This window comes from Pleurodeles waltl, chromosome 12, assembly GCF_031143425.1.
Source record: "Pleurodeles waltl isolate 20211129_DDA chromosome 12, aPleWal1.hap1.20221129, whole genome shotgun sequence".
Taxonomy (NCBI): Eukaryota; Metazoa; Chordata; class Amphibia; order Caudata; family Salamandridae; genus Pleurodeles; species Pleurodeles waltl.
In genome coordinates this window covers 647,433,445-647,454,964 of record NC_090451.1, presented here as the reverse complement: position 1 = coordinate 647,454,964, position 21,520 = coordinate 647,433,445, and positions in this window count along the sequence as shown.

Sequence of the window (21,520 nt, the reverse complement as noted above, 5' to 3'; positions counted from 1 at the left end):
TAAAACTGCACAGAAGTAGAAAATTACTAATATTAATAACAGGAGTTCCACACACCCCGTATACCATCCACCCACACCAAAAACACATCTTGCAGAAGACGAGGCTCACTCCCTCGGTACAATCTGTGCCAAGTGCGACATCATTTCCCGGGGCCATCTTTGGTTCCCAGTCCAGCCCTGAATTTTCAGACTCTCAAAGAGTGGCAAGAGAGACAGTCACAAGGAAGAACCATACTTGTCATGCCTCCCTTTGTAGGCTGCCCATAGTACAAACAGATTATGCCAAATTCACCACATAGGTGCTTAGTGTTAAAAAGCCACAGTTCTTAAAAAAAAATGGGTCTATGCTATATATTAAAGAGGTGCTATTGGTATATTGCACATCCGACATTGGCCGGACCCGCTGAGTGTCCTGCCTGTTGTCCAGTGCCGCAAGGTCGGACTGGCCCATAGGACAATCAGATAGTATCTGATGGGCTAGTCTGACAGATCAGTGTGTGGGTTGTTGTTTTTTAGCAGCAGTGGGCCTGTTTTACTATGATTTCCCTCCTGATATTACCACTTTTTTAGCTACCGTCTTAGGTAATGAGCGCCACTTTTATTTTGATACCCAGGCGTGTTTTTGCCCCAGTCCGACCACGCACAGCATTTAGAATTTCAAAACATATCAAAATCGGGAATTTATGCTTACTGACCAAATTCAGACAGGCAACTCCTGCGTTATATTAGCTGCCTCACGTCTAAAATTGCTTCTGTTTCAATGTTAGTCCTTGGGAAAATAAATTCCTCCGATTTTTTTTTCGCTACCCGCCTCCTTCTAAATGTTCACATGTATGATATGCGTTAGTTACGCGTGTCGTGCCGTAAGGCAGGTTGCAGGGAGCGAGAGAACTAGTTAGCTGTAGGCTAAGAAAAAGCGTTCTCATCCGCCCACGAGCAGCAGACAGACCGTACACAAACACAAAAGGTCAAAAGTCACGATGAATCATAAGGAAATGAGCAATTAACACAGCGAAAGGACACGCAGGAACTTTGTCACAGTAGGCTTGTGTAACATCAGCTGTGAAAACAGTTTACACCATTAAATAATTGAAATTGTGCCTGATAGCCAAGGGCTGTTGACGTACGCAGGCGTGGTGCGCATGTTCGGTAAAAAACTTGCGGACAGCCTTCACCCTGCAGTGTCCAAGAGCACGAGCTCACCGGATGAGATGATTTCATTAAAACACAGGACTGCACGGTGTGAAGCTTTTGCGTGCGCTTCAGGTAACGTTTCCACAGGCATAACAGGCTGTTTACACGTGGAAGAAATGGTTGTATTACTGGCGGGTAATTCCATTACTCTGAGTCAAGAGACTTCCTTGTTCTGATCATTGCATCATGAGGCGTGGTTTCTGATGATGTAATGACAAGAACAAGGGAGGGGAAGAAGAGGTTGTAGTTGAATTACATAATTCCGGGCTTCCATTTTCTGGTCATTAGGTCCTTAGGCTTCACCCCTCACGATGTAACAAGAACACGAAAGGGGGCAAAGAGATAATGATTGAATTACTGTACGTTAGTACCCATTTTTACCAGCGATCCTCAGGATATGGTGGAAATGTCTGTTAGTAGTACTATTATTACTGCCTCCAACTGGTCATTTGGAAAAAAAAGTGCTTTGTAATTGTGTTATTGAACGCTTTTTCCACGCCACACAATCACAGACATACTTAAAAAATACCGAAAGCTGTTATGGTACTACCACACACCACCCTCATCACAGTCCTAAAATGAATGAGTCCCGCTCCCGCCTTAGTTAGAATTTTTCTACCCCAAAATGCTAAAACTTTTATTACATCTAGCAAATCATCAGTGCTGAAATACATTTCCTTCTTCGGGCAACAGAAACAAGGTGATAGCTGAAATGCTTGAATTAATCTCAGCTACGGGCAGTCGCTCGAGCCACAACTTAATCCATTGTTTTTCACCCAACGTGCAACCTCAGTTTGGACTCCTCCATATGCAAATGAGTCTTGACCCTGCCCCAACGGGAACAGTGTTGTCCGAACAGGAAAGCTAGGTCCTCCCTGAACTGGAACAGAAGCAACCCAAGTTTGTGCTCGTATTAGAGCTCCTCAGCCAGGTATAGCTTGGTTCCAGTGGCACAGTGAGCACAAGACCTCATAACTGGGCATACTCATCAAATTTATGGCATCAAAAACAAGATGATAGATGGAATGCTTGAATTAATCTCAGCCACTCACAGTTGCTTGGGGTCCAAACTGAGGTGGCTTGGTGACCAAAATAATGATGAACTGGGATGTGGCCCAAAGTAGTTGCCAGTGATTAACATTAATTTAAGCATTTCATCCATCTCTTTTTATATACTTCAGTGTGACACCTCAAGTGGGTCGGGTATGCCCAGAAGTCAGTCCCATGCATACTGTGCTACTAGAGCCAGTCTGTATCTTGCTGATTAGCCCTAATAGGGGTGAAACCTATTGTCTGTTGTTTGAGTACTGGTTCAGAGAGGACCTGGCCTGGCAGTTTGAGCCCAACTGTTGCCACTGAAGCAGGGTCAAGACTGATTTGCATATGTCTGGGTCCAAACTGAGGTAGTATGGTATGCAATATAACGATGGACTGCGATACAGCCTGAGTAATTACCAATGGCTAAGATTAATTCAGGTATTTCATCTACCACTTTTTTGATACTTCAGTGACACACTTCCTTGGCAGAGGTCAGGAAGTAAACCATATAGCCCCCACTCCAACCACTTCTATATTTTGTTCTGTCACTAGTACAGAGGTTGGCTGCCATTTACAGTGACAGGTAAGCAATAAGCAAAAGTTTGTTTTAGCTGTCTCTGGAGAATTACCTCTTTGGATTTAACATGTTAAAGAACTATGGTGGCTGTATTCGCCGAGCCTATCTCTCACACTTCTTTATCCATCACACTGCTAAGTGCTGCGTCCCATTTCACGATAATCACAGTTTGGTGGTCATAAAGCATGACATAGAAACACTTCCCACATAGGATCAAAACAACAACAACATTCTTCCAACCACACACCCTACATGGTGTAGCCTGCTACCCATGTAGGCAAACAATTCAGCGCCCCTCATAGGAGTAGTAAGTGCTACAGAAATATTACAGTAAACTATAGTACTTGCGCCAGGACGTATTCACTTAAGTATCTTCATGTGTTCACTGTGAACTTGTGTAAGTGGTTCATTGCAGGACACATAGGAATATGACGACTGTCGTGTCTGCTCTAGCACCCATCAGCTGTTAATGTTTACTTTGGGGGGACATGCTTTGAGCATTGAAGTTCCTTTGCTGTTCCTAGGCATGGCAAGAATAGGCACCAGAACATGACTTAATTGCTACAGAAACGAAGTCACATGCAGGAAATGCCTGTTTGAGTGCTTCGGTGTCTTTTGAGTGGGGACACTGAAGACATGGAGCACTCTAAGAGCCCCTACAAGAGCAAACATGGCAACACACATGAATCTGTAACAATGGGACCCAGTGGGATGTAGACATTCCCAAAGGGAAGGGAAGAGAGAAATTTACAAAGGAAAATAATAGCATTCTCCCTGTCACTAAATCCATAATCACCTGAAAATATATCACTCCGCTAAAAAGTCACATCAGCTTACAACTCAACTGTCACCCTATGCAATGGACAAACCAAATGTTTTTTGTTAGACCCTCACCCACTCTAGTAGTGGCATGGTTTATCATGTTTCATCCTGGTTCCTAACAACCATGATAGGCTGGACCATATTCCAGGGAGCACGTTTGATATAAATTGGAACCAGGATCTTCTCAGAATAAGAGTACCTAGAAAAACCTAGGTATCCCTTTTAATGGCAGTTGGTCAGCTATGATTAAAAACCAACAGGTAGGGGTAAGCAGTGGGACAGAATGATCCTATTACCCTATTATGCTTGTCAAAATGTTTAGCCCCTAAAACAGGGCCTCTAAGGTTCCATGGCTTTTGTCTAGACAGAAAGTGCCCCGGAATACTGTTGAATGTGTCTAACCCATGGTTGAGCCCATCGTGGTTTTTAGAAATCAGGATGAGATCCGATGATGGAGCATGCACTACTAGAGTGGGTGAGTGTCTAACAAAAAAACTATTTGGTTTGTCTATTCCATAGGGTAACACTCACAAATTTCTAAGTCAATATGCCTTTGTAGTGGAGTGGGATATCTTCAGGTGATTGTGAACACACATAAATCTGCAGTTGATTCTTCAGAGAAGCCTGCCATTGCTGAGTCATGTCATCCACCGATGCTGACTTTCCTTGTCAAACGTGATCCAGGAAATGATAAATGAGGCTGTTACAGCTTTCAGTCAAGAGATACAGCGCCTAACCAGCAGACAATACTAGAAGAAACTGACCCTGATGAACTAGAAGAAGATATCAGAGGGCACTATATTTAGGTTTCGTATTTAGAAAAATTATTGCAGCATGTCAGAAAGAACCTATCTTTCCCAAATTCGTCCCCTGATGACAGCAAAGGCGTCTTTCAGCAGTACCATCAGAGAGAACCTGAAAAGCTTTCATTATTTAACAGAATTTATAAACTGCTTATGAAAGAATGGAGTGAGATGGGTAAATCGAATTTCCCACGGTTCCTCTCCCACAGATATCCTGTAGTGGGACTCATGATTAATTTCCACCTAATATGAAAATGGACTCATTGATGACGCGTTTGTCATCCGAAGGGTCCATTATCTCTGAGAGAAGGCCTGCTGACCCAGTCGATAAGAATGCCGGAGTTGCCTTTAAACACACGTATGCAACCTTTTATTTTGCGGTGCGTAACAATACTTATTTGTCCTACATAATTCAGTTTCTACTATGAGGTTTTGAAAACTTGGCAGACATTTTACAGCAAGGCAATAGTGCTACCATACTCTTCCTTTAAAGAAGCAATAGGTGAGTTCTTAGCTTATATCTCATATTTTCTTATCCAGTATTGGATCTTTCATAGATTCACATGCTTGAATCAAAATAGCTAGCATTTGTAAATACAAAACATTTTAATTACATTGCGGAAGGTGGGAAAATAGAACTGGCTCACCTTATTGAAATAGGTGCCTTAAAACTGATTGTCCTACTGCTGCATCACTTTTGTCAGCAGAATTCAGGCCGTAATGCTGGATAAAAGGGGGTATCTGCTGGACCATGTTGCTACTTGGCACAGCTGTTGAATGGGCACACCAGCAAAGACAGCCATGGTAGTTGAAACTGCTCTAGTAGAATGAGCCTTAAATCTGTGAGTTAAGGGTTTTCCTGCTTGTCTGTGGCAGAACTGGATGGTGGTTGCAATCCATCTTGCTACAGACTCTTTGAATACTGGAAATTCTTTCCTTAAATGTCCGTAAGTCACAAATAACTGGTTCGTTTTCCGGTACTGTTTAGTTCTGTGTAGGTAAAAATGTATACATCTTTTGATGTCTAGGGTATGGATCTCTCTGCAATTGTTTGAGGATTGGGGAAGAATGTTTTCATCACTATGGGTTCATTTAAAATGGGAATCCAAAGTTACCCCTGGTATGAACTTGGGGCTTGTACTTAGTATGACACTATCCTGCTTTAACTGGATGAATTGCTCTTTTATAGTAAATGCTTGGATATCACTGTTATTGCTGATGTTAATGCCAGATATATTGCTGTCTTCCATATGAGATATTTTAAGTCTGTTTTGTGGACTGGCTCAAACGGGGGTTTCATTAACTGGCTCAATACAACCTTGAGATCCTAAGGAGGAGGAGGTTCCCTCACAAGAGGTAATACTCTGAAAAGTCAAAGTCCCTTGAAGAATTGTTTGATGATCCCCGCCGACCAGAGTGTAGGTAGTTTATCTGATCTCGGAAAGCGGGATATCCCCACTAGATGCACCTTAACTGATGAATGTGAAAGCCCAGATTCTGCTAAATGCAGGGTATACTGTAGGATCCGTTCGGCAGTGGAAGAGATCCAATACACAGCTTTGACTTGTCACCAGAGACAGAAACGTTTCCACGTTTTGTTGGTGGTGTCAGTCCTAGTCATTGCCAGAATCTCCCCGCCTTCTGTTGGGATGTTTATCTTCGCAAATTCATGGAATTCAGGAGCCAGGCCGACAAATGTAGTGAAGTCAGATTATGATGAAGTACCTAGCCGTTGTTCATCGTTAGAAATCTTGGAATGGGTTCAGTTGAATGTGTGCTTGTTCAGAAACAAGCATGAGTTCTGTGAACCAGAACTGTCTCTGCCATCTGGGAGCTATGAGAATTAACTGGCACGGTTCTCTCTTCATTTTCTTGAGAATCCTTGGTATAAATGGGATTGGGGGAAAAGCGTATGCAAAAATCTTTGACCATCTTAGCAAAAAATTATTTCCCCACAACTCTTTTTGGTGATACACAATACTGCCATTTCTGGTTGTTGTTGGTCACAAACAGATCTAACTTTGATTTGCCCCGGTGACTAAAGATGGGCTCTAGAATTTGTTGATCGAGTTCCCACTCATTACAGTTGGTACTTGTTCTGCTCAATGTGTCTGAGAGCACATTGGATATTCCGAGTACATACTCTGCTCTCAGTGTTATCTGGTGCTGCAAGGCCCATTCCGAAATTGTCTGCACTTGTTGTGACAGAGCTGATAATCTTATTCCTCCATGCTTGTTGAAGTAGTGCATGCTGGTGGTACTGTCTGTGAGGATGAGTACGGATGAGCCTGCTACCCTGGGTAGGAATGACAGCAGAGTTAGCGCTATGGCTTCAACTTATATGCATTTTCTTTTCAGAGATGTTCCATTTTCCACTGATGGAGATATCCTGGAGATGAGCGCCACATCCCTCTAAGGACTCATCTGTTGTTAAGACAAAGTCTGCCATCTGCGAGGGAAATGTTAAGCCCTTTGCGATGTTTCCACTGTGAGACCACCATTGCATTGATTGAACAATGGTCGGGGTGATTCAGATGATGTTGACAAATAACCCTTGGACCTCTGCCCATTGCTTGTCTAGTTCTTCTTGTATGTAGTCTGCAATTTGGGATCAGCCGAATGCAAAAGGATACCATTCCCAGAAGCGATTTGTCCTACTGGACTGAAATTGACATTCTTTTGCTGAGATCATAGGCTAACTGTTGAATCTTGTGCAGCCATTCATGTGAGGCATATTCTGTGTCTCGGATGGTATTTAGAACTGCACCCAGGAAAGTCAATTTTGTTTTTGGAGTGATAGACGATTTCTGCATGTTTACTGTGAGGCCTAGTTTCTTGAAGATTGTGAGGCATCGTGTTGTATTTGTTGTGGCTTGTTGAGACAGAGCTTTTAGTAACCAAACGCCCAGGCAAGGAAATATCTGGACGACTTCCTGTCTCAGGTGAGCTGCCACTGGTGTCAGACACTTGCTAAATGTACGTTGGGTTGATCTGAGGCTAAGTGGGAGGACTCTGAATTGGTAGTGGGTGCCGGCTTCCCTGAACCTTAAGAATGTTCGATGTTTTGGATGAATCGGAACATGGAAATCTGCATCCTGTAGGTCTTGAGCCGTCATGTGGTCCCAGTGGTTGAGTAGGTAAAATGTCTTGTAGAGTGACCATGCAAAAATACAGTTTTTTTCAAGAATTTGCTGAGCTTCTGAAGGACCATGATAAGGCGCCAGCCTCTAGAATTCTTCCTTATGAGGAAGAAATGGGAGTAGAAACTGATTCCCTTCGGAGTCTTCAGGACCTCTTTTACTGCACCCTTTGCTAGCAGGATAGATCTTTCCATCAAAATCTGTTTTGAAAGGGGGTCGGAGGTCCTTTTGGGGGGACATTTGGTGGTTTCTTGATGAACAGAGGTGTATGTCCCAGAGCTGTGACTCCAGGACCCATTTGTCTGCAGTGATGAGGGACCAGTGACAAAGGTAGTGGGATATACAGCCCCCAAGTTGTTTTGTTATAGAGCGGGAGGCAACCAGCACCAAAGACTGGTCAGTATTTTCTAGCTGTGTCTCACCCTGTGGGAGGAAGTTTACCTCTTGTTTACTTGTATACTGCCGATGGTGGATGCTGGTATTGATGTGTGTACTGGGACGATATTAACTCTGGAAAGGCTGAAATTGTGTATGATTGCAATGCTTCTCGATAACAATAGGATGTCCGTATCAGTTTGAATAGCTTGCAGAGCATCATCAATATGTTTGCTGAACAAAGCTTCTCCATTGTACGGCTTATCCAACATCTTACTGTGGATCTCTGCTCTGAAGGATGTTGCTGGAGTCTTCATGGTTTTTATTCTTTCCTGCCAGATGAAATCCATGATAGGTGTGGCCCTTACATATTTCTTCATAGGCTCTTTAAAATCATACAGAAAACAGTCAGTCTGTTCAGAGGTAATAAGAAGTGGAAACCTTTTTGCTGCCCTCTCCATGATGTTGTGGAAACCACCAATGTCTTCTGGTGGCAAGTCGGCTGGCGGTGATACAGGAGGAGATGGTGTCTGAATCAAACAGTCATCCCGCTCGTTAGGTACTGACACTGAGGGGGTCATTCCGAACCTGGCGGTAAAACCCGCCAGGGCCGTGAACAACGGAAAGCACTGCCAACAGGCTGGCGGTGCTTTCCTGCCCATTCTGACCGCAGCGGTAAATTTCCCCTGGCTGGGCTGAACCTCCATGGCGGCGCTGCTGATTCTGACCCCCTTCCCGCCAGCCTGTTTCTGGCGTTTTTTACCGCCAGGAACAGGATGGCGGGAACGGGTGTTGTGGGGCCCCTGGGGGCCCCTGCACTGCACATGCCACTGGCATGGGCAGTGCAGGGGCCCCCTAACAGGGCCCCAGCATGATTTTCACTGTCTGCATAGCAGACAGTGAAAATCGCGACAGGTGCAACTGCACCCGTCGCACCCCTGCAACACCGCTGGCTCCATTCGGAGCCGGCTTCTGTGTTGTAGGGCCTTTCCCGCTGGGCCGGCGGGCGCTCCCTTGGCGGGCGCCTGCCGGCCCAGCGGGAAAGTCAGAATGGCCTCCGCGGGCTTTTGACCGCGGAGCGGCCAAGTGGCGGTTCCCGCCAGGCGGGCGGCGCCCGCCGGGGTCGGAATGACCCCCTGAGTCCCTTATCTCTCCTTCCTCTGCATCCTCATCTGGGGGTAGGTGGATCACCTCCTGGCAGGTCTGCTAAAGTGTAAGATAGTGATGGTAAAGGAGTTACCGGCAACTGTAAAGTGCGTGGACGAGGGGTTTGTACTTGCAGAGATCGCATAGGTGTCTGCGATTGTGATACAGGGTCAGCTGTTGCTGGATCAGGGAATAATTATCTTGTTGCATATGCTGCAGATTGGAGACTATTTCCAGTGGCATCTGGACTGAGCGTTTTTGTCGTTCCTGGTGGCTATAGGAAGAGAACGATGCTTCATGATGCCGTGGCTGTTCAGCGGTGTAATAGCCATCATCATAGTATTGATCATCATCATCATCTTGACACTTTACATGCAATTCAGAGGGGCTACGAGCTACTGCAAAGGGACCTTCCTCGTCTGATTATTCTTCATCAAGCAAATGCGCAGGTGGGAATGGCGAAACATTGCTTGGTGACATGCGGGCAGGAAGAATTCCATCTTTAAATTATGTTTTAGCAATTGCCATTATAGATGCAGGCACCAAAAGTGTTATTGGTGCCCCTGTGGATTGGGTTAGCGTTGCCTTTAACTGAGGTGTCTTAGTTGTTGTTTTCCTTGACAGTCTTGCTGTCTGTGGTGTCCTCGTCGAGGTGGTTGTTGTCAACTGTGTCTTTGTCGATGGGCCTGTCGTTGATAATGTTTTTGTCAATGGGGCTGTCGTCAACGGTATCTTGGTCAATGCTGTCTTCGTCGACAGGGTTGCCGTTGACAATCATCTCGTCAACGATGATGTCGACAATGGACGTTTCAAAGGTGGTGTAAACAGCATGGTTGAAGATTGGGAAGTCTTCTCAGGCACCCTTTTTGATGACGATGCTTTTGTCGCTTACAGAGTACAAGAGAGAATGGTTGCCACTGCTGCTGGAGATAACAGTATTATTGGTGACAGCGCTGCGGTAAACGTTGATGTTGTAGTAGTAGATGTCATTGTGACTGTCGTCATCGACGGTGTAAATGTCACCAAAAATTTGAATTTTTGCCCAGAAATTGATTTTGTAGTCACTGGTAGTGGTTTTCAAGATTTTTTGTCAGAAATTTACCTTAAAGATGGAGTTGAAGGTTCAGATGGAACCTTTGAGGATTTTTGTTCTTGTCAGTGGTAGGTTCATCAGATTTTGTTTATGGTGCCTAGAGGACTCCTGACAAGTCTTCATCAAGGCTTTTTAGGTGGTTCAGATGGCTCTTTCTCATGAGGTCCATCCATCTTGAGGGACTTAGCAGTTCTAGGGGAGTCATCGCTATCTTCCTCAGAAAGAGGTTCTTCCTTAGATTTAAGCTTCTGCAACTATAATAATAATCTCCACTCGCTATCCTTGAGAGTTTCCTGGGAGAAAGTGCAGCAAATTTTGCAGTCTTTCACTGTATGCTCTGGGTGAAGACAGTAAACATGCTTTATGAGGGTCCCCTGAGTGCAATCTCTTTATACCACAAGCACCACATGCCCTAAATAATCCTTTTTTAGATTGATCTGACATGGGCAGGTAATGCAAGGTTATAAAATATAGATAGATAGATAGTTCCGACCTGAAGATAATTCTTCTTGAAGTAGATTTAATGAAGGAAAAACTGAGCAGAGCTCAGGGGGACTCCCATCACACGACGTGCAACACAAAATCTGAGAGACTGGAGCCTCTGTGGTGAGGGTTCTAAAGGGTGCAGTCCCCTGATTGCCTGGACTTTAGGTCTTTTTAAATGATACTAATAATCTATTAAAGTGAATGTCTTTAACATTAACTCCTATGTGGAATTTTCTCTACTGTGTTCTTTGGGACTGTGGAACTCCCACTTTCGACGATGGGGAATGACTCAAGCATTTTATTCAATGAAAGATCAAGTACTGGAGAAAATGCTGTAACCAAAGATTCTGCATACTGTAAAGCTCTCTGTTTTATAGGAGGGTTAAAAATCAAATAGTGGGTGGGGTGGTTTAAAGGGTTGATTAGGGTGTGGTCAGAAAACTAATAAGAGGAGGGCCAAAAAGAACAAGTTACTTACCTTCGGTAACGCCTTTTCTGGTGGATACATTAGCTACCTATGTATTCCTCACCTCAAGAATTTTCCCCCACGCGCCAGCTTCAACGGAAATTTTCTTCTAGCTCTGCAAGTCGACATCACAATTGCCGACTCCACGAGACGCCTTATGACATCATCCAGACAATAATAAGCCCTCGTCGACGTGCAGACGTCAGTTATCACCACTTTTTTACGTGCCTTTGAGGCGAACAGGTGACATTGAGTTTGCAGAGAAATGTAATTAAATCAAATAAAATTATATACCAACATTTATTGAACAATATAAAACGATACTAATGGAAACAACGCACTCATATGGAAACAAATATATATATATATATATATATATATATATATATATACATATACCTATCCGAACTTGCTTCCTTTAAAAAATACCATATATATAAATAAATATGTACATATACATCTAATCGTTATATACAAATAAACAAGAAATCAGTGCTCACCCAAGGAATTCTTGGTAAGACCAAACAGGCAACGCGGAGGCGGGAGGGACCATGAGGAATCCATAGGTAGCTAAAGTATCCACCAGAAAAGGCGTTACCGAAGGTAAGTAACTTGTTCTTCTGATGGATACAACTGCCTGTGGATTCCTCACCTCAAGAATAGAGTCCCAAAGCAGTACCACCTCCGGAGGTGGGGGCCTGAATGGTCAAACCAAGAAATCCTGCAGCATTGAGTGGGCAAAATGGCCCTCCCTCCTGACCTCAGAGTCTAAACAATAATGTTTGACAAAAGTATGGAGGGACGCCCACGTTGCCGCTTTGCAGATGTCAACCACAGGAACACCCCTAGCCAAGGCCGACGAAGCAACCTTAGCCCTAGTGGAATGAGCTCTGAGTCCTACAGGGAGTTCTTTCTTTGCTAAAGAATAACAAAGTTTGATACAGAGAATGACCCACCTGGACAATGTTCTCTTGTGGACTGCTCTGCCTCTCCTCTTCCCCATGTATCCAACGAAGAGCTGATCGTCTTGCCTGAACTCCCACATCCGGTTGACAAAGAAGCTCAACGCTCTTCGTGGATCCAACCGGAAGAGCCTCTCTTCCTCCTTGGATGGATGAGGCGGAGGGTAAAAGGAAGAGAGAGTAATGGTCTGGCCCAAATGAAAGGGTGTAACAACCTTCGGGAGGAAAACCGCCTTGGTCCTTAACACCACTTTGTCTCTAAAAAAGGAAAGCTATGGGGACTCTACACTAAGAGCATGCAGCTCACTCACTCTTCTGGCCGATGTTATGGCCACTAGAAATACAGTCTTTAAAACTAGTGATCATAAGGAACAAGAATGCATCGGCTCAAATGGCGACCCCAAAAGAAAAGTCAATACTAAATTAAGATCCCACTGAGGCATAACAAACGGAGTGGGCGGAAACTTATTAGTGAGACCCTTAATGAATCTCAACACCAAAGGAGACCTAAACAGAGAGGGTTGGTCTGGGAGACACAGAAAAGCCGACAACACTGATAAATAGCCCTTAACTGTGGCAACTGCTCAACCTTTCTGTGCCAAGGTTAAAGCAAATAATAACACATCAGACAAATGAGCCTTCATGGGATCAATTTGGTTCTCTCCACACCATCTGACCAATCTGGCCCACCTGCTTGCATAGATTGATTTGCTGGAGTGTCGCCTGGCCGATAAAATAACAACCACCACCTCCGGCGGGTGAAAAAAGGAACTCAGATTGCCCCGTTCAATCTCCAGGCATGAAGGTGCTGGCTCTGGAGGTGGGGGTGTAGAACCTGCCCCTGCGACTGCGAGAGGAGGTCTGCCCTGTGAGGGAGATGGAGCGGAGGGCACACAGAGAGAGTTGGAGAAGGTCTGAATACCACACCCTTCTCAGCCAATCCGGGGCTATTAAGATGACTTGAGCCCAGTCTTGGCAAATCTTCCTCAGAACCCGAGGAATCAAGGGTATGGGGGGAAATGCGTAAAGCAACTGACCCTTCCAGGACATCTGAAACGCGTTCCCCAAAGCTCCTTGCACCGGATACTGGAGGCTGCAGTACGACGGGCAGTGCCCGTTCTCCCGAGTGGCAAACAGGTCTATCTGAGGAAACCCCCACATCTGGAAGATGTAAAGAACAAGAGACGCCACTCGTGATTGGAGGAGATGAGCCGACTGAGAACGTCCGCATGCACGTTCAGAACTCCGGCCAAATGATTTGCTACCAAGCAAATCCTGTGGTCCTGGCCAGAGTCGAAGAGCTTCTCTGCAGAGAAGATACGACCCCACTCCTCCCTGCTTGTTTATATACCACATCGCAGTAGTGTTGTCCATCAGGACCTGGACTGACTGACCGCGAAGGGAATGGAGTAAGGCCTTGAGAGCCAGACGTATCGCCCGCAATTCCAACAGATTGATGTGAAACCTCTGTTCCACTGGAAACCAAAGACCTTTGATCTCCAGGTCCCCCAGATGAGCTCCCCACCCTAGAGTGGAAGCATCCGTTACAACTGTGGTCACTGGCGGAGGCAGCGAGAACGGCCTTCCTTGCGACAGGTTGCCGACCGCAGCCCACCATTGAAGATCCGCTGCAGTGTCTCTGGAAATCCTGATCGAATCCTCGAGATCTCCCTTGGGTTGAAACCACTGCCTTCGGACGCACCACTGAAGAGCCCTCATGTGCCAGCGTGCATGAGTGACCAGCAGAATGCAAGAGGCGAACAAACCGAGCAGACAAAGGACCTTGAGGACTGGAACGACCGCTCCATCTTGAAACATTGGAATCAACGCTTGAATGTCCTGAAACTGCTGTGGCCGGGGAAAGGCCCGATTCAATGTTGTGTCCAGTACTGCCCCTATGAACAGGAGGCGTTGAGAGGGCTCCAGGTGAGATTTGGGCACATTCACTGAGAATCCCAGGTCGAATAACAAACTGAGTTGTCGACTGCAGGTGACACCGTAAGAGCTCCGGAGACTTGGCTTTGATCAATCAATCGTCCAGATAAGGAAATACTATTCCCTTTCTTCTGAGCTCCGCTGCTACCACCGCCATCACCTTCGTAAAGACTCGAGGTGCCGAAGTAAGACCAAACGGAAGGACCGCAAACTGATAGTGCTGCGACCCCACCACAAACCGGAGATACTTCCTGTGCGACTTGAACTTTTCCTGCTTGAGGAACCAATTCTAAATCCTTAGGTCCAGGATTGGTCTCAACCGACCATCCTTTTAGGGGATCAGGAAGTACCCTGAATAGCAGCCCTGACCCCTCTCCTGCTCTGGAACCAACTCCACTGCGCCTTTCGACAAAAGGGACATCACCTCCTGTTGCAATAATAGAAGATGGTGCTCCAAACACAAGGAGGGACGGGGAGGGAAGAGTGGAGGAAATTCCCGAAAGGGAAGAGCATACCCTTTCTCCACAATGCAGGTGACCCAGGAGTCTGATGTTATGGACTCCCACATGCAAAGAAAGTGAGTAAGTCTCCCCCCCCTACTGGAGACGTGTGAGCAGGGAGTGGTGGAGGACTAAGGCTGCTTTCCCTTCTGCACCCCTCCGGAGGAAGAGGAAGAGGCAGAGTGCTGCTGGGTGGCATCTCTAGTGCGTACTCTACCCCTGCCCTGAATGATCTGTAAGGAAGAGTTCCTGCAGATTGCTGTCCTGCCGCATGGAGCCTGCCACGAAAGGAAGCGCCACAACCAAAACCTCTAAACTTCCTAAAAGATCTAAAAGTAGAGGAAGTGGCTGCCTGGAGACCTAATGACCTCGCCGTGGCTCTATTCTCTTTCAAACGTTCTAGAGCAGAGTCGGCTTTTGCCCCAAAAAGTTTGTCTCCATCAAATAGCAGGTCCAGGAGAGTAGTCTGTACATCCGGGGAGAACCCTGATGAACGCAGTCAGGCCTGCCGTCTCGTCGCTATGGATGTGCCCATAGCTCTTGCCACCGAATCCAAGGTGTTCAGCCCAGATTGAATTACCTGGGTCGCTGCCGCCTGAGCGTCTGACAACAGGTTCAACACCTCCTGTGGCAAACCAGGGTGGCCCTTAGCCTCATCCATAAGGGCTTAAAATATAACGCCCCAAAATGCAAGTCGCATTGGTAGACTTTAATGCCATGCTACAAGAAGAAATGGTCTTTTTTGCAACCTGGTCCATCTTCTTAGACTCCCTGTCTGCAGGGGCCCCGGGGAACGAACCAGGAGCAGAACGGGAGGAGCACGACGATTGGACAACCAAACTCTCCGGAGTTGGATGCTTGGTGAGAAAGTCTGGATCACCTGGTGCCACACGATTGCGTCTCGCTACCGCCCTGTTGATGGCCGCCAAAGTCACTGGCTTTTTCCAGATGTCCTTAATAGGGTCCAAAAGAGCCTCACTGAAAGGCAAAAGAGGCTCCGCCACCGCCGACGCTGGATGCAGCACTTCGATCAGGAGGTTTGTCTTCACCTCCGCAGCAGGAAGTGGAAGGTCCAAAAAGTCTGCTGCCTTTCTCACCACAGCATGAAATGAAGCAGCCTCCTCCGTATACTCCCCCGGGGAGGCCAGGTCCCATTCCGGGGAAGTGTCCAGGCCACTTGCTGTATCTAAGCCATGCAGGTCTCCCGAAGGCTCCACGATCTAACCTTCCTCTAAATGCTGCCTGTCATACTCCTCTTCTTCCAGGAGCCGTAAAGCCAATCTCCTGGATCGGAGCCTGGACTCGGAGCCATCCGACGCAGGACCCTCCGCCACAGGCAACTTCACCGTCAACTGGATCCGTGGCAAATCCATTGGTGCCGGAACAGCGGACGTCGTCGGTGTCACCGGCCTTCTGGGTGACGCCAAGGGCATCGGCGCCGAAGCAGTTCCAAAAGGAAGAAAGGGCATAAAGGGTGTCGGCTTGTAAGGAGCCAGAGCACCCAAGTTAAAGGCCAAAGGACCTGTCGGACCCGCATGCCCTCCACCAGGCGCTATGGTGGCAAAAATATTAAACATTGCATTAAAAAATGCAGTGGGGTCCGTGCCCGGTGCCGGGAAAGCCGGATAGGTTTGAGGAACCTGGCGCTGGAGGGGAAGCCGATGATGGTCCAGGCATCTCCTGCTCCAGAGAAGCCCTCGGCTCCTGATGTGGTTTGACCTCAAACACCGACAGTGGAGACGTCGGAGAAGCCGGAGTCGTTGGAGGTGGAGGCGTGACAGTCGGGCTGATCTCCCATGACGGCCGGCGCCGAGCTGATGGCGATCTTGAACGGGAACGTTCCCTGCTCGATCGGCGCCGTGATTCATGACGACGCCGAGAGTCCCCATGGCGCCGATGAATCTTCGAAGATCGCGAAGAAGACTCTCTCCGATGATGCCTCTCCTTCCTCTTCTTAGAACGGCCATGAAACAATTTTGCCTCTTGTTCCTTAAGGGCCTTAGGATTCATGTGTTGGCATGAGCCGCATGACTCGACCTCATGGTCGGAACTATGGCACCATAAGCAATTTTCATGGGGGTCCGTGACCGACATTCGACCCCCACACTGGTTACAGGGTTTAAAACCCGACTTCCTCGGTTGTGACATAGTTACACCGGAGTGAAACTGTAGCTCCCTGGTAGCCTCGAAGAAAAACCGCTACTTGAAGGCACGGAAAAAAGGGAACTGACGTCTGCACGTCGACGAGTGCTTATTATTGTCTGGATGACGTCATACGGCGTCGCGTGGTCAGGCAATTGTGACGTCATCGTCCACGTGCAGAGCTAGAAGAAAATGTCCGTCGAAGCTGGCGTGTGAGGTAAAATTCTTGAGGTGAGGAGTCCACAGGTAGTTGTATCCATCAGAAACTGTAGATATATAGGATGACCTCAGGCAAAGCCAACGCCTGGATATAAGATTGGGATCAGTTATAGTGGGACGACATTGGTGAGGTCGATCTACATTACACCAGCTATATTTCATATTGATTCCTCATCAGAGCACTAACCTCCTATCAGTACTTCAGCTATAATAGGGGAAGGCTGCACAGAGGGCCAAAAAGGAACTCTGCCACACAATGAAACTAGGTAATAGGGCCCCTCTGTGTTGGGCAGGTGCTCCCTCTTCTATGTCAGTTAACAATTTTTAAAAATGACAAATACCTGAATAAAAACAATAGAATGTCATGGAACTATATCACATAGAACATAGAAACAGATCGGAGTACAGATTATTACTGTAATCTTGTAATAACATCTTGTCCTTCAAGTTCACGGGTGGTAAAGACTGCACAAATACCTTTGCAGCACTGCTTTGAGCAGACATCAAGACCTTATACCCCAGGACCATCCTCAGATGAGCACAAGCCTGCAGCCCCATGCCTCACATTCTCCTTCCTCAGTTTTTGTATGTCTTGTCACCGAGTGATGGTTTTTATTATCAGGTCTGGGCGAACTAAATTTGATTCCTCTGGCCAAGAAGTTGCCTTTGTGCTTCTCTCAAACTTAAAATCTTTTCAAGTGCAGCATCTTTTTGCAAGGTATGCTCTTTTCCTTTCTTGGAACCTTTAATTGGTATTTTCACCATTATTTTCACCTTCTGGGAAAAGCTGTCAGTGTTGTTAAACGTCTGTTGGCAGCGAAATAGTGGCCATCCCAGTTCCCTAATAATTCTGGCTCGGCAGAAGTTGTGCACTTCACCACCTTATCCAAGAAGACTCTTGAAGTCAGGGCGCACAAATAAATTGGTAGTGTTGCATCAATTCATGTATCCCTATTTCCGTGAATACACAAAAAGAGAGTACTGGGAGAATAGCTGGCCCACACCGTCTCCCTAGAAGAAGCTATATAATCACTGAAGGTGTGGGGTAGTAGGAACTAAAAAGGGGATGCTGTGTTGTCACGCAGAAGTCAAGGGGAGTTTCCTTTACGGACTAGGTGGTCTCACACACATAATAGTGTCTTGCTTCATCATATGACCACCTAGCCCCACCCAAGTAAGATGATACTACTTGGGCGGACTCAACCTCTTGGTTAAAAGAACCAGAGGGAGTGCTGAAATTAAACTGACTGGATAGTTACAGTGATCCAGATAGGGTGAGTAATAAAATTACCGAGCAAATCACCGATAACTATTCCTAATTTTAATGGTGGTGTATGCTGGTAAGACTAAAAAATCTATATGGGGGAAGAGAGGCTCGTTGGAGAATAATGTCTCTAGGAGTCTAAAAAGAAGTACATAGGACCAACATGTTTCTGCCCTCACTGTGTGCTGGGAAGTCAGGGGCATTCGTCAGGGTCGGAGCACATGTAGTCAGTGGGGTGCTCATCAGAGCGGCCTGGCTCCGGCATGTAGGTACCCCCCATGGTATTCCCTTTGGAGTGAGTGTGACTACAAGGGAAAACCCCCCCCCGGCATCAGCCAGACCTGAGGCATACCGCCCCTCTGCCCGGGGCCTACCCCACCGTGAACTACCTGTTCAGGTAGGCTACACCATTATCTTTGAGCACCCCACTGACTACATGTGCTCCGACCCTGACGAATGCCCCTGACTTCCCAGCACACAGTGAGGGCAGAAACATGTTGGTCCTATGTATTTCTTTTTAGACTCCTAGAGACATTATTCTCTAACGAGCCTCTCTTCCCCCATATAGATTTTTTAGTCTTACCAGCATACACCACCATTAAAATTAGGAATAGTTATCGGTGATTTGCTCGGTAATTTTATTACTCACCCTATCTGGATCACTGTAACTATCCAGTCAGTTTAATTTCAGCACTCCCTCTGGTTCTTTTAACCAAGAGGTTGAGTCCGCCCAAGTAGTATCATCTTACTTGGGTGGGGCTAGGTGGTCATATGATGAAGCAAGACACTATTATGTGTGTGAGACCACCTAGTCCGTAAAGGAAACTCCCCTTGACTTCTGCGTGACAACACAGCATCCCCTTTTTAGTTCCTACTACCCCACACCTTCAGTGATTATATATCCCTATTTCCGTGTTCTACCCTCTGCAGTGGGGAGTTTCTTATGTTTTCAACTTTCACAAGCTTAGTCTCATAAGCCATCATACTGTGTTCCATGTTATGAAGTTTGTCATGCACCGTCCCTACGGAAGCCATTAGAATCTGATCCTCTTTTGTCATGTTGGACACAGCTTCCTGGTCCTCGTGGCACTGTTCAGTCACATCAGGATGTAATATTGAAAAAGCGGGCGTTATGCTTTTTACCAGTTTCGGCACTGTGCCTTGTGCCCAAGAATGTGAATCCAAGTTGCCTTCTCCATAGTTTCTGCAAGAGCTTCTACCTCTCCAGTAACATCTGCAACATCAGCACAAGGGTATTACATCCGTCTCAGTATAATGTTCAGGTGTGCTGAACAAACTCTGGTAGTGACCCGAAATTGTCCATTCCCTGTGTAGACTACGCAGTGTGTATATTACCCAGGGGTATTTCACCCTCCAAAGTCAGGGCAACAACAGTAGGCCATGTTGTAAATTTTACAAAAAGGGGTAAGGGTAATAGCTACCTGAACAATCCTGCTGGCAATTACTCTCCTTATCGTCCATATAATGGTTTTCCGCAGCCTGCGGCCTGGCCTTGCTGCATGGCACAATTAGTTGCAGCAGCCTCTGTCACCAGCACTTCACTGGGGCATCATTCTCGCACACTTGAGGCCCACGCATACTGCATAGCAAGACAGTTTCCACGATGCAACTTAGTCCCCACAACTGGTTGGAGCCCTGGTCTTGGTGGTGCCTGTAGTGTTCCTGCTTTAGCATGAGAATATCGCATTCCTCCTGTGCCTGGCGGGACCACACTCTCTCTCCTGGGTCATGAGGGCAGCCATTTCAGCAAGTCCCACTTGCGGATCTCACAGAGATGCTGCCATCTCCAAGCCAACATAACTATGCACCCCAGCTTGATTATTTGTAAGTTACTTCAAATCTTCATGCGGCAGAAAGCCATAAAAGTCATACATACATAATATACACAAATATTAGCATAAAATTACAAAGCACTATTCAAAGCAGTTTTCTAAAAATTTTAATTTGTCAATTTCGTGACCAAACACAGTAACATACTAAGATCATATATATAACACTTCATATAATTTCCTGATTACAAGTGCCATCCGTCTAAAATTTAGCACCAATAGACAAATGTCTATTGTGCAAAGTTGCTGCCTTCCTGATGTCTCAAATGTTTGCTACGCAAGATAAGGTCCAGGAAGGAGGACCAAGGAGCTGAATATATTGGGAAGAACGATGTAACGTGACGTGTGCATTGTTTCAAAACATCACAGCGGCAAACTGCAGTGTTAGACACTTTGCAGAGGGAAAACAACCTTAAGGTGCACTGTGTATAATCTAAAAAGGGTAAAAACGGTGAGTGGTATTGTCAACCCAAAACAAATATGGTTATATACTTCGTGTGATTGATACCAGAGAATATCTGACTATTGTCTCCATAGCCTGGGCCTTCTCCAGCCTCCTCTCCAAACAAAGATCAAGGTAACGCTGTGTGACTACTTCAATACAACAAAGATTGATAAACAATTCTGTAAGATCTACTGTTTCAGGAGTTTTCTTCAAATAAGAGAGCCAAGGAATCTGATCAAACTTATCATGGGAAAAGCAATCAAAAACACAAGTTCTAACCGAAGCAGCCTCTGAGGTTCCCCAACTCTTCAACCACAATAAAAGTAGACCACGCCCAATCAAGTCCTCCAAATATGGCAACTCTAGTTCCACATGGCTTATAATGGTAGCAGTGCCCCTGGGTACTGAAAGTAATCATCTCTTTCATGGGCTTATGTTTTAACCTATGTGCAAGTCTGAAGATAACCTCATTATTCCTGCGATATCATTGCAATCTTGAAGTTAAATGAGCATTTCAGCTACATGATGAACTAAACAGGATCCCCAAATAGTTAATTATCTTCTCTAGATGTGTGCTACTCGTGACAAAATGCTTAGTCTTCGTTTTTGGCCACCCACAGGTAATGACATAGGATTTTGAATGATTTACTTTCAAATCATATCTTCCATATAGGTCGAGAAAGCAACCAATAAGGCCTGTAGGCCCTTTGCTGGCTGGGCAATCAGCACAGCATCATCCGCAAATAGCAGAATGGGTATAAACTGTCTTCCAATTTGGAGCATATCCTTTCCTTTACCCACTAAATATTTGCTAACCTCATTTATATAAAGTAAAAACAGAAAAGGAGCCTGGATACTCCTGTGTCTGACACCTTGGTGGATCTAATTTGAGATGCGCACTCACCACAGGGGGCCATAACAACCTTTAAGTGTTAAATCCTGGTGCAGACGTCTTAATAAATTGAGAAATTCAATTTCAACCCCATTTCTTCCATTAAGACCTATAACTTTGAGCGATTTACTAGATCATATGCACTTGTTAGATTAATAAAAGCCAGGTGTA